This window comes from Onychomys torridus, chromosome 21 (genome assembly GCF_903995425.1).
Source record: "Onychomys torridus chromosome 21, mOncTor1.1, whole genome shotgun sequence".
NCBI lineage: Eukaryota > Metazoa > Chordata > Mammalia > Rodentia > Cricetidae > Onychomys > Onychomys torridus.
Genome location: NC_050463.1, coordinates 42,262,839 through 42,276,512, shown reverse-complemented (window position 1 = coordinate 42,276,512; position 13,674 = coordinate 42,262,839). Strand labels below are relative to the sequence as shown.

At 48.4% G+C, this 13,674-nt stretch overlaps 1 protein-coding gene across 1 annotated transcript in view; it reads right to left on the bottom strand.

Annotated features, from left to right (window-relative positions):
• Positions 1-13,430, bottom strand: part of Cyria (CYFIP related Rac1 interactor A) — a 114,469-nt gene extending 101,039 nt beyond the window's left edge. Inside the window, exon 1 of the mRNA XM_036171424.1 lies at positions 13,364-13,430. The gene's annotated coding sequence lies outside the window, so the exon portion shown is untranslated. The remainder of the gene's footprint in view (positions 1-13,363) is intronic.
• Between the last annotated feature and the right edge of the window lie 244 nt (positions 13,431-13,674).

Below are 13,674 nucleotides of genomic sequence, written 5' to 3'. Positions count from 1 at the left end.
CTAAAAAGAAAGGAGTTTGGGCCAGTAAAAATAGTGCCAACCACCATGTGGGCTGATGAAACATGAACAAAGCCAAAGGGTAGCATGCCTTTCTCCACAATCAGGGCCCCAGCTCTGACCACAGAAAGAAGCTGGGGGAGCCTAGCACAGTGAGTTTGGAAGTGAAAGAGTCATCAGGACCCAATCCCAGGCTTTAATAAGGGTACTTGCACTCCAGGCCAGAGCAAAATATCAAATACTCTATGAACAGCTCCTGCATAAAACAAGCAAAGCATTTCCTATGCGATCTGCCTTCCGGTAAGTAAGTGCAACACTCTGCATCTAAAGTAAGTGCAACACTCTGCATCTAAAGTAAGTGCAACACTCTGCATCCACGCTTTGCTCTCTATATAGTGAGCACCCAGCATCTTCTCCCTTTACTTGACACATATGAAAGTTTCCAGAGCAGCGTCTGGCACTTTGGAAGCACATGGCAAACAGAAGATGCTATTTGCATGAAATTTACATACATTAAGGTAGGGGGAACCATGAAACTCCATTTGGGAAAAAGGCAAAGAAATCAAGCTGAGGTTTTTTTTTTTGTTTTTGTTTTTGTTTTTTCTGAAGCTTAAGGGACTAGCCATGGACAGAAAACAGGATTTTCTTTCTGTGACCTAGGACCATTATGAATTGTATGGCATGGCAATGCAGACAATTCTCAGAGACAGATTGTACCCTAATCATGCTGCCCACTTTAGATCCTATGTCTTCATGAGATTTCAGAAGGAAAAAAAAAAAGCATTCTTAAGCTCAGGGTCTTGATTTTTAAAGGAGGCCTAAAGATGTACCTTGCAAGTATCTGTTGCCTGAGAAGGATATACAAAAGTCTGCCAGCAAGACAATTAACACTTATTAATAGCTAATGCTTGCTGAAGAACATAACTTATTTTCATGAGTGCAATAAGAGATTTAAGAATTCTTGGAAAACTTAGGTAGGGGCCATCTTGGGTCTGGGTAACCTCAAAATTATTAGGGGAAAAAAAATACCTCACATGTATACACCACATAATAGGGAGCACACTGTAGCCATTTTGGTTTTCATGGGCTATTCAAACCAGTTCCTGAATTTGAGGTTAACAGATAAACTTGCAAAACTTACTACCTTACTAGAAGGTTATAGAAAGTACAGTGAGGGAAGGAAGGGAAGGGGAGGAGAGAGGAGGGGAGAGGAGGGGAGAGGAGAAAGGAAGGGGAGGAGAGGGCTCCAGCACAGTGTGTGAAAGTGGGAAGCAAACAGGAGATAGGTATATAGTGACATCCATTGCCACACTCACATTCAGAGGGAACCCCAACTTCTACCCTGCACAAAGAAGCTCTCCACAAGAATAACTTCAGGCCAGAGAGAGATCGACCCCCCTCCCCCACCCCATCTCAGGAGCCTCTGGGACTGGTGGGCAGGGCCAGGCCTAGCCAAGCTTCAAGGTGGAAGAGCTGAGGCTCAGAGGCGGAAGTGGACCTCCTGAGGCGGGGCCAGATCGGCTCACGCTCAGTAACCTGGGTCAGGATCCACACAGGCCTTTCTCTGCCCACAGCCTCTCCCTCTTCATTACCACCAGTTCAGAACTGTGTGGCTCGGGTCTATCCTTGCTCTGTTCCCTCTCCTTCACAGCTAGTCCAGACTCTGCTACCCACTCACCCCTCCCACCCACCCCGACTGTGAGAACATGCAGGAGGTAAAGACAGAGCAAGTCAAAGCTCCAGAGGGCAGAGAGACAACTCAACAGCCTCTTTTCCCTCTCTTCCCCACTTCTATCAATGGCAATGGTCTATGTTAAGCAAAATGGAACACATCCTTAGTCCCCTATTCTTTTTTTTTTTTTTCTCAGAGCTGAGGACCGAACCCAGGGCCTTGCGCTTGCTAGGCAAACACTCTACCACTGAGATAAATCCCCAACCACCTCCCCCCCCCCATTCTTTTAAAACCTATATTTCAGATTCTTTAATTTTTTATGGCCATATTCAAATGCTTTGAATTTTTATATAAAAAATACATTTAGATGACTTTTTACAAGGGTCTGTCTCTCTAACAGAAGGATTAGAGACGTCTCCCAGGAGGCCTGATTTAGCTGCATTCTGCCACTTAGTGTGCCTTTTTCTGTGGTCACTGGTGCCTGAAAGGTCCCAGAAGGTCCCTCAGCTTCAGCTGCAGGAGCTCTTGAGAGGTCAGTTCCATTCATAAGCCACACAGAGGCACGGGTTGGCTTGAGCCAAAGCCACGCCTATCAAACCTAGGAAGGCCTTGCCTGGAGCAGCATTGCCTCAGATCTTATTAAATACACACATGCCCCCAACATGTGCACTCCAACCACCCCACCAACATGCACTGCTATGTTCACCCCCAGCACACACAAAAAGCACATCCATACTCTCACCTCCCAAACAGTCACACACCCATCCCACGGCAGGCACACTCACAGCATAGCCCCCACACACTGATTACACACTCATTGCAGGACATCCATACAATCACACACTCCTCTACACATTTGGCCTACTCGAAAACATATGTTTGCTACACACTTGCACTTGCCCACCTCCCACATATACCACATGATATGTGCACAGGGAGAGGACTCAGTGGATCAAGGCTCTTGCTGCTGAGCCTCATGGCCTAAGTTTGATCCCTGTAAGTCACATGGTGGAGGGAGAGAATCAATTCCCATAGGTTCTCCTCTCAACTCCGTCACCCAAGTGTCATGGCAGGCGCATGCACATATCACTCACTCACTCACTCTTCCTCTTTCTCTCTCTCACTCTCTCTCTCTCATCCACACACACTCACACTAAATAAGTAACAAATTTGTATATGAATAATACACACAGTAAATAAGTAAATAATAAGTAAACTTGTATACACTCATACACTAAACAAGTAAACAATAAATAAACTTGTACAAAGCCAGGTGGTGGTGACACATGTCTTTAATGCCAGCACTTGGAAAGCAGAGCCAGTGGATCTCTGTGAGTTCGAGGCCAACCTAGTCTACAGAGTGAGATCCAAAACAGGCACCAAAACTACACAGAGAAACCCAGTCTCAAAAAACCAAAAGAAAGAAAGAAAGAAAATAAAAAATAAACTTGTACGAGTAACACACCACACCACACACACACACACACAAACAAACAAACAAACAAAAAACCCACACACAGAGAGGCTTCTGTAACACATAAAGCCCAACACTGTAGAATGGTACTCTGAAATGGGCCTTATTTATAATTCCCCTGAGACCCCAATAGTCTATACCAGGCAAAGGCTTTGAGGACCCCGGAGCCTACTGGCATTTTTGTACTGTGGAAACTACCTACTATATTATAGCCTGAGATCCTATCACAGTTCCTGCTGAGGGAGAATCTCCTCCAGATGATCAGGGGAGGTCCCCAAAGAACAAAGGACTACTACTTGTCATACCTCACGGAGCCTGGAATAAGGTTCAACATTCAACAGGGCAAACAAAAGTCAGACTTACAATGCACACTAAGCATAAAGTCAGAAGCAAGAAAGAGAAGGGGTGAGGGGTGGCCTGCGCACTGCTTGTACAATTTCTGTGCCTAAACATTCCCATTTCAGAACCTGGTCCACACACAGATGTGGACTATATGGGTAGCCTCTGCATCTTTTCATTTTCTTGGGCAGGTCTAGCCCTGATCCTCCACTCCTTAACAGGGAACTGTTCCAGCCCTCTGTGGCACCACAATGCCCAGTGTGTTCTTAACTTGTAATTATAGAAAGCCAGGCAATCACCGACAATGGCCACATTGGGGCTATGGTCACTGTCTTCTTGGCCCACTGGGCAGCAAGCCCTTGATGGTACTGTCTCTAGGAATGACAATGGAGGTGTGGGGAGACAAAGTGCATCCAGAAAGACATGGAAAGGTCACTGTTAAAAGAAAAGGAAAGGAAAGTTCCAGAAGATACCAAGACAACACACTGGAGACCTTCTTGTGTCCCTTTAAGTCTGCATGGTCCGAATGGAAGCCACAGGAGGCGACCGTAGGCAGTCAGTGCATCCCTCATCTCATTCCGATTCCTGTCCTTTGGGACCCTGGTCCCCACACCCAGGCTCAAGGAGATAAAGGGCATTTACTTCAACTTGATTCCTAGAGGCAGAGAAAGGAAGTAGCAAGGCCAAGGTCACTCAGTAAGTCAAGAGCAAGCCCAAAGTGAGAGCCAAGACCTTCTCACGCTCTGCTTGGGGCTTTTCACTTCCCCATGCTCCCACTTCGAGTCTGGTTCCTCCTCACAAGGCTAAAATGATGAGTCAGACTGAAAAAGTCCCTTCTGTCTTCCCCTAATGCCACACTTGGTTAAAAAACACAACAACAAAATTCCAACATATTTTTACTTCTAAGAAAGTTCTGCTTGAAAATGACTGTGTCCTTTTGAAACTTTTGGAGGCCACGTTTGAACAAATTGCTGTTAGTCTTTTATTCCTAACAATAATACGTTCACATAATGCATTTCTAATTATTTAAAGTGAAAAAATATTAAAGTGGCCATCAATGCTTTTGATTAGAACGAAATGAACTATGTGACCACGTTATCTTCTCTTTTTTCTTTTTTTGCTGTTGTTGTTTTTTTTCGAGACAGGATTTCTCTGTGTAGCTTTGTGCCTCTCCTGGATCTTGCTCTGTAGACTAGGCTGTCCTCGAACTCACAAAGATCCATCTGGCTCTGCCTCGTGAGTGCTGGGATTAAAGGCGTGCGCCGCCGCCGCCGCCGCCGCCACCACCAACACCAACACCAACACCACCAACACCAACACCAACACCACCAACACCAACACCAACACCACCCGGCTATCTTTTCTAATTTGCTTTCTATGCTGTGATAAACACCATGACCTAACTAAAGCCACGTGGGGAGGGAAGGGCTTACTTGGCTTACACATCCCAGTCACAGCTGATCATTGAGAAAAGTCAAGGGTAGGAACTCAAGACAAGAAGGTAGAGTCAGGAACCAAAGCAGAAACCATAGAGGAACACGGCTTCCTAGATTGTTCCGCCTGCTTCCTTATCCCTCCCAGGACCACCAGCCCTGGGGTAGCACCACCCATAGTGCCTAGTCCTTCCTATATCAATCATTAATCAAGAAAATACCCTACAGAATTGTCTACCTGTCCATCTGATGGAAACATTTTCTCACCTGAGCTTCCCTATCCTCTTCCCACATGACACTAGCTTGTGTCAAGATGCCAAAAACCTAACCAGCACACCACACTCTCTCCAGGGGTGGACATGTGGCTATGTTTTCCAAACCTGTAGGCTTTTTTTTTTTTCTTTTTTTGAGACAGGGTCTCTGTATAGTTTTGGTACCTGTCCTGGATCTCACTCTGTAGACCAGGCTGGCCTGGAACTCACAGAGATCCACCTGGCTCTGCCACCCAAGTGCTGGAATTAAAGGTGTGTGCCACCGCCGCCCAGTTCCTGTAGGCATTTTGCAATAAAAGCCCACCAGCCCTCACTAAAATGCTTTTCTCAGACCAGATGTGCCTCTAGATTCAGAGTTCTATAAACTGCAGAAGGGAACAAAATATATAACTACCTACCTATTATGTGCACTCGGGGGGGGGGGGGGGGTCCTGAAGTACTCATCTTTCTGCTAAAAAAAGCCCATTTATCCCATAAGAGCTATAAATAGTCTCACATAAAATTGGGCTAGCTTCCAAAAGAGTGATGGAAAAAATAATTCTACCTTCAGAGTTGTTTCAGATTTTCGGACTCAACAATAAGAGGATGTGGATATGTCAGAAAATTGCTTTTGACCCCATTTATTATTACCTGGGAAGGTCTTCAAGAGCACAGGTTTGAAATCTCAATATGGGGTGGGGAGAGGGGCGGGTGGGCGGGACAGACCTCTTTGAGGAATAAGAAAGTAAGCAAGGACATTGATAATAAAATGTGCACAGACTGAGTCTTGGTTTGCCTTGGGAGGATTCATCAGTACTACAAGGTTGCTCTGTGTGTGTGTGTGTGTGTGTGTGTGTGTGTGTGTGTGTGTGTGTGTGTGTGTGTGTGCTGGGGATGCAGGCTCACTGGCTGGAGACACTAGCCTGGGGGAAGGGACTTTTCAGGGGAGATTCAGCTATGGGTGGTGGCGGGGGCAGTTTTGTGGCTGCTCTCATCAGAACACCAAAGAGGAACCGACAGGGGTGGCCAAAACTTTTCAAGCAAATTCTATTCAAAGCCCCCAGCAAAAAAAAGAACCTGATAAATATTTAATCCACACATCCCTCATACCATCCAGGAGACACAGCATCATCAGCTGCTGTGCACAAACTGGAAAACGTCACAGACTTAAGGAATGTTGACCAAGGGGAACGCCAAGATTCCAGATCATCTCTGTTTGCTTCAAAGATGCTCAAGGACTCCCAGGTACATGGCATCACTCTGTAGATTGTCCTCCTGCCTCTCCCCACTTCTCTCCCTCCCCCTGTAATCTATCACTTCTTCTCTTTTACACTCTCACCTCTTTCTTTCTCCTCTGCATCCTTCCCATCATTCTAACATCTCCTATCCATCCATCATCATCCATCCATCCATCCATCCATCATCCATCCATCATCCATCATCCATCCATCCATCCATCATCCATCATCCATCCATCCATCATCCATCCATCCTCCATCCATCATCCATCCATCCATCCATCATCCATTCATCCATCCACCCATGCCCGATTCCCCCCCCCTGCCAAACTAGAATAAAGACACCAGAGGTATTCATGGACATCTGACTCTGCCATTCTGTAAACTGAGAACATAGTTCTATTATATTCCCAGGGTTACCAGCTGTCCCAGGGAAGAGCATGAAAAATGCATTGCATGGTACCTGCCTCAACTGGAAGGGACCCACCACTCAACAAGGCTGAGTTCAGGCTCAGCTCATTACTATCAGCTCGCATCCTCTGACAAAGTAGGCTGAGCAAAGGGCACCCTGAAAGACATCAGTCACGGGGAAATACTTAAAACACAAGCTTGATTTGATTTATTTCAGTGTAAGAGTATGGATGCGCCTCTGGCTAGCATGGAATTGCTGCCTTTGTGAGGTCAATATTTTACCAAGACACTTGCTTATGGGGACCACATTCCTCACATATGTGTGGTTCTTATTTACAGTGTGGCCGATGGGGAGAAAGTGGGCTCTGGAAGGCAATCTACATGGGAGTAGACACCATCTAGGCCAGCTTCCTAGTGAGGCAACATTATGGAAGTTCCCATAAATAACTCTGGATGTCAGCTTCCCCAGCCACAAGGCAGAGTTAATATCTGCTGCACATGTTCTTCAGAACTTTGCCCCAGATGGTTATCAAATGATTGGTATTATCTTGCTGACAAGATCTTCTATTGCTCTATAAATGCTGTTGCCCACATAGTACCAAAGGCAACAGAAGACTCAGAGAGAGAGAGAGAGAGAGAGAGAGAGAGAGAGAGAGAGAGAATGAGAATTTGTCAAAGCCCAGGTTGCACGGATGACATGGACAGGAGATTCTCTGTATTTTCTGACTCTCCAACCATGTCCCTGTCCACTGCCTCTCTCTCTCCTTTGGCTGACTTGGAATCAGCTGCATCACTGCTCCTGCATGGACCAAGACCAAGTTACCAATGGCCTTGAAAGAACCTAAAGGTCCTGGGCTAAGTATATTGCTCCTTGCTCCTCCTGTGCATTTTGGTCGTCGCCCCCCCCCCCCCCCCCCCCCCCGCCCCTTTGGAGCTGAGGACCCAACCCAGGGCCTTGCGCTTGCTAGGCAAGTGTTCCACCACAGAGCTAAATCCCCAACCCCATCATGTGCATTTAAAAAGAGTGAGATTTATGGAGCCTCCCTGTAAAAGGTTTTAAGAGCATTACCTCCTAACAGAAGACACCTGTGAGACCAGCAGCCTTCTTCACTCACCTTAATGGAAGTTATGGAATATGGTATTAACTGTGCTCCACTCCAGTGACCTCCCCTGGTTTTCTACTTTCATTAGCTTTGACTTTTCAGTCATTTGGGGGGTACTCCATTAGAAAATGGCTCCCTTCCTGGGAGGGAACAGTGTTTCCTCGGTCTGACTCCCCCCAGTCCCTCTCAACAAAGCTGGCTCACTAAGGCTACCAAGTCACCCTTCCCCTCTGGCTACTGGGTAAAATGAATGAAGAGTTTTGAAGATCATCAGACTAGATGTGGAAAAGCCCTTTCGAGCCATCAAATCCCTTCCTGTCTTATATGTGAGGGTGATACAGAACCCCGGGGCTTGCTCCTCCCTGATCCCGGAAGTTAGGCTGCATGTTGATTGCTGAACCCAGCTCTTATTCCTGGGCACATGCTTTTTATGTTTCAGCATTCAAGAGGGAACTGATATGCCCTCAGATGGCATCTCAATAGAAGAGGAGGGTGGGCTGGGCTGGGTCCTTTTTCTCTTCCTCTAGATAGTTGTTTTATGACTCTGGCCATGCTTAGGCAGATGCTTTTTCCTTGGGTGTAAGGGCCACATGAGGGCAGGAATGATTGCATACTGATCTGTATGCTCTCAACCCAGTGCAGGCGAAGGGCAAGGGCCCACATGGTATGTATTTGCTGTAGGAATGAATGATTCCATTTTTTTTAATGCCTGATCCATCATAAAACTGCAATTAAACTCTTTGGGGCACCCGATTTCCCAGTTTCATTTTAAAAATCTAATTATCTATGCCATACAGAATTTTTATTAGAAAGTGAAGTCATTAAGTAAGCAGACACCAGACTCAGGCCCTGAGATAATTGCAAATAGAAACGCATCTGTCGGCCGTGCTCAGCTGGACCCGGTAAGCAGACTGCTGGGAAACGTGGTCCCTGTCTTCCACAAGCACGTAGGGCAGCTGGGGCAGCAGGGTTCCTCAGGAAATGCTGGCTTCTACCTTAGCTGGGGAAGGCTAGAGAACAATTCTCAAGCTACTTCTCACTCTCCTCTTCCTGGACGCGAGCTGTACCTACAGACACAATCCACATCACCTCTACCTTTGAAAAGCTCCCTGCCCCCAAGCCCGTCACCAACCATTTGAACTCCATAGCCTGTCTCTCTATCTACCTCCCAGGGCAACACTTGTAATGTTTTCCATTCATATGTCCGGTGATAAAACCCTGGCCTGCCCAATGATTTGGGCTATTTTAATGACAAACCAACAATCGATTCTTGTGCTAACAAAACTATTTTGAATTCCATCAACTCTTCTTTTCTTAACTAAGACATGTCGAACTCCCCTTCTATCCATCACGTGTAGAAAGAAATCTGCAGCCAGCTGCAGAAAGCCCCGTTAATGCTGCACTCAGAGCAAAACCCTAATAAACGCTCTAAATATTTACTATGAGTCTGAGTTACAGCACAGACTAGTTCCTCCCTTAATCAAATCCACTCCTATTCTCCAAACACACTCATTTTAGGTCACTGACATACCAGCCAAGGAAATGACAAAGTTGTATGCCATGGCACAGAGAGTAAGCGGGACTTAGTTTTACATTCTGGCCCTGCCTCTTAGGAGCTGACAACACTTATGCAAGTGATTCTACCTCCTTGCTTCCATTTCTTTAACTGCAGAACAGAGACAAGCAAATAAATAAACATGTATGTTCTCGCTTTAAAAAAAAAAAAAATCAAATAAGGGGGCAGCTAGAGAGGTCCAGGATGTTTTTTTCTTTTTTAAAGCAAACATTGATTTTCAAGGATTCTCACAGGTAAAAAAAATGCATACCTGCCACTCTAGAAGTTTGTTTGCATTTCAAAAAGTGTTGGAGACTGGCACTTGCCCTAGTAGTGGAGAACATGGTTTATCTGGCGGCATATAACTGGAATATTAACTAGACGTGCTAGCAGTTAGAGGGTGGGCAATTTTTAACTTTCGTAGATAATGAATAGATCTCCAAGGGCCAGAATCCATCCAGAGAGCCGTCTCCTGGGATTCTAAGAGGACCCAAGGGCCCACTAACAAGAGAACTCTTTTCTAATCAATACAACTAAATAACAGCAAGTCTATGGTGAGATTGGCCCCATGCCAGACCCCATAAATATGGAAGACCATCTAACCCCAAAGAAGGCAGGTGTAAGTATTGGAGTCTTTCTGCCACAAGAATGGAGGCTGGGGAGGCCAGGTAGACACTTTCAGGACTCTTCAGCCAGAGCACACCAGAATGGAGCTTCAACTCACGTCTGATTCCAACATCCTCCTCCTTTCCGACCACTGTAAAACCTAATCTTAGAATTCTTGGGGCACCACAGACAGGCTTTTTAACCCAGATGAAGTAGGAACCAGAGGCTACTGTGAATGAGTCAAAACTCCCAGAGGCACTCAGGGCTGCCTCGTAGCTGTGTGCTCGCCAGAACTAAAGGACTAAAGGAGGGCTCTCTTGGATAGTAATCCCATTCTGTGAAGACTAAATGAAGACTTCCCAAGGGGACAGTAGCTGCATTTCAGCCACAAAGCCCAGGCTACCCGAATCAACCCTAAGGGATTATCTGACCAAGAGCCCACCTCTAGATCCCACATCACCTGTCCCTTTGTCAAAACACTCCTCTGACTACATGACAAGAATCTATCCCGATGTCTAGCTCCTTCACCAGACCACATTGTTGAGAAATGGGAGCAGTGTCTCCATGATGCCCGCAGTGTTTTTGACACATAAACACAAGGTGTATAAATGAAGATGTGGTTTTTCATGAACATGCCATAAAATAACTTGAGGAAATGCCACTAGTCTTGAGAGAGTATGGCTTAAAATCCTTTTCTTTTTTTTTTTTTCAACCTGCCAGTAGTGGCTCAAGGCATCTCTTTAAACTGAGACCTCCCAACATAAACTAGGGAAGGTCTTTCAGCCTTCCAACCATTCAAAATATACCTGATAGGCTCATCCATCCCATGATTAAAAAAAGAAGCAATATCAAGCAGGAAACATAAAGATGCTGTCAAGTCCATTTTAAAGACAGAGTGAGGTCCATGTGAATTAACTGACTTCCTCTAGGTCAACAGCTGACCGTGAGGCCGGCCATTCATGCCCTTGTCTTTTCATGCTGCCCTAATCCCACAAGCCCAGGGCACTGCCATCCAAAGGGGAGTCAGAGAGAAGAATGCAAGGGACAGAAAAATAACCAGGAAAGGGAGGAGCAGCTTCACTACAGAGTGTCACTGACAGGGGACAGTGGGTGATACTCTGGCCTGGGTTAGCTCCCTGGGAACTCCTCACTCAGGGCTGGCTCTGTGTCCTTGACTCATCCGGTTGCATCTAGGCTCTGGGAGCACATGCAAACTGAATTCTTCTCAGTGCTGAGTGAAAACAGGAAGTCACAAGTGGCTTCACTCCGCTCTCAACTTGGGTCTCCAACACTCAGGGTTCAGGATGCACAAAGGGCATGGAAGGCAGATCACATTCCCTGGGGTGCAGTGGTTCAACCAGGGTTAGGGGCCTGGAACCCTTTCTAATTAACTTCCTGGTGCGCACCAAAGTCCCCCAGGAGACAGAGCAGGGTGCACAACAGAATGGGAGGCAGGAGATCCATATATCAGTGCCATGACATCCCTTCATTTATCAAATCTGAGGGCTGACTGTGTGCTCACAGCAGCAGGAGCCCATGGGAAGCAACTCACTTGCTGAGTTGACTTGCCACATCTACAAAGTGTGTGTATGTGTGTGTGGGGGGGGGCTTCCCCTCCCCTAGAACACTATCCTGAACATGAGCGCACCCCAGTGAGCTACCACACGCGTTTGGCACCCTCAGCAGTGTGTTATCAATTATGCACTCCACCTGGGATGCTACTATGGTCCCCTCCTCAGAGTCAAAGCAGGAAGGAGTATGGTAGGTCCATTCCCCCCACCCCCCATCCTCAGGGGGTGAAGTTCTGCCAGCCCCCAGCCTGGGCCCAATGCCCATGTTTATGACTGTTTATTTCAGAGCAAGTAGAAAGAAGAAATTAGAGCCATAAAAGACAGGACAACAGACCAATAAAAACCAGCTCCCAGAAGAGTCAGAGGGAGGAAGAGGCAAAAGTGTCACCATAGCAACACAAGACTGGCAGAAACAGGCAGGAAAAACAGCCCCTGTTCTGCCTCCTCTCTTGACGTGAAACCCTCAAACCCGTCTAGGAGTTATATGAAATTCAGTCCCACTGTGAACAACCGGAACAGGCTGGTCTTCCCAGGTGGAGGCCGGGCCAGGTGCCACTGTCCTCTTGCTGCCCAGCACAGGTCCCAGTCCAGCTTTCTATGCCCTGGGGACCCAACACTGTGCAGATGGCCTGGGCCAATCTAGTGGAGGTGGTGACTGGAGAGCAGGGAAAGTTTCTAATAGGGAAACCACTCAGCTTGAGGGAGCCTGATGACTGTGCCTGGGGTTCTCTATGGAGCAGAATCATGCCCAGAACCCGGAATCGTGGTACTAACAGTACTGGACCCTTCCTCTCCAATGATGGCTGACAGAATTCCGGAGCTCTTCACAGGAATGGAGGGTTGGGGGTGAGGGTGGGGCTTTAGCAGATTTCAATTGCCAAAGGCCCTGGACCTTGTCTCTGGGGACAGAGGCCAGAAAGTTTAGCAGCTTGGACAAAGACTCAAGGATGGGCTGGTACATTTTGACAAGAGGGCATTCTTGTCAGTCCCTCAGCTGGCAAACGAGACAGGTGTGTCTACCAAAAAGCATGGCTGGCCTGAGACCAATGCCTTGGGAAGTGGGTCAAATTGTTCCCGAAGCTCCAGCCTGGAAAAGTCTCCTCCTTCTGGACTCCCAGTTAGGAGTTCTGGTGTGAGGGGGAGTAAATGCAGCGGAGGCGAGGTCCTAGGCACAGCAGTTTGCCTGCTGGCTAAGCACTTCTGTGGCAGGTGGCAGCCGAAGGGTCCAGGTGTGCATGGGCCAGGGCAGGCTTCACCCATGCCTCGGGGCTGCTGAAAGATGGGGAGCAGGGGCGCTCGCAAAGGAACCCGAAGGGGTATGACTGGGGTCTCCCGAAGAATAGCTCTGGGGATGAAGGGTCTGGGGGGTGGGTGGGAGTGGTTGAGGGTGCAGGGAGTCGTCAGGAAAAGGAATAACATCAGGAGAGAGTCCCGGCGCGCGCGAGAGCAATGGACGCACAGACCTCTGACTCGGGAATCTAGAGGAAGGGTTCAAGACCCGGTCGATCGGTCTCCCTCCGTCCCTCCCTCCCTCCCTCGCCCAGGGCTGTAGGGCATCGCGAGCCAGGCGAGGAGGGCCATGGTCATGGTCGGGCCCCGCTCCACCATGCCCGGCGCCGGGGAGGCCCCCGCGGCTCCGCAGCGCCTTTCCCGGCGGCTCCCCACCCGCGCTCCCTGCCGCGCCCCAGCCCCGTCCGCCCGCACCACGCTCACCGGAGTCGCCGCCGCCGCTGTCCCCAGCGCCCCGCCGCTGCTGCCGCCGCCTTGCTCGCGCTCGGCCGCCCGCTCCGCCGCTGTGCGAGCCTCTCCCGCCGCAGCCGCAGCCCGAGAGTCGGCTTCCAGCCACGCCCCGCCACGCCCCCGTCCCCGCCCCCGCCACGCCCCACGGCCCGCCCCTCCCTGGCCCGGGAATCCCACCCCGCTGTCACCCGGCAGCCGGGTTCCCTTCTTCTAGCTAGACTAAGTAAGCACTAGGAGCTGCACCCAGGAGCGAGCACTGGCCCTCCCGGCTCATGGTAACCCTG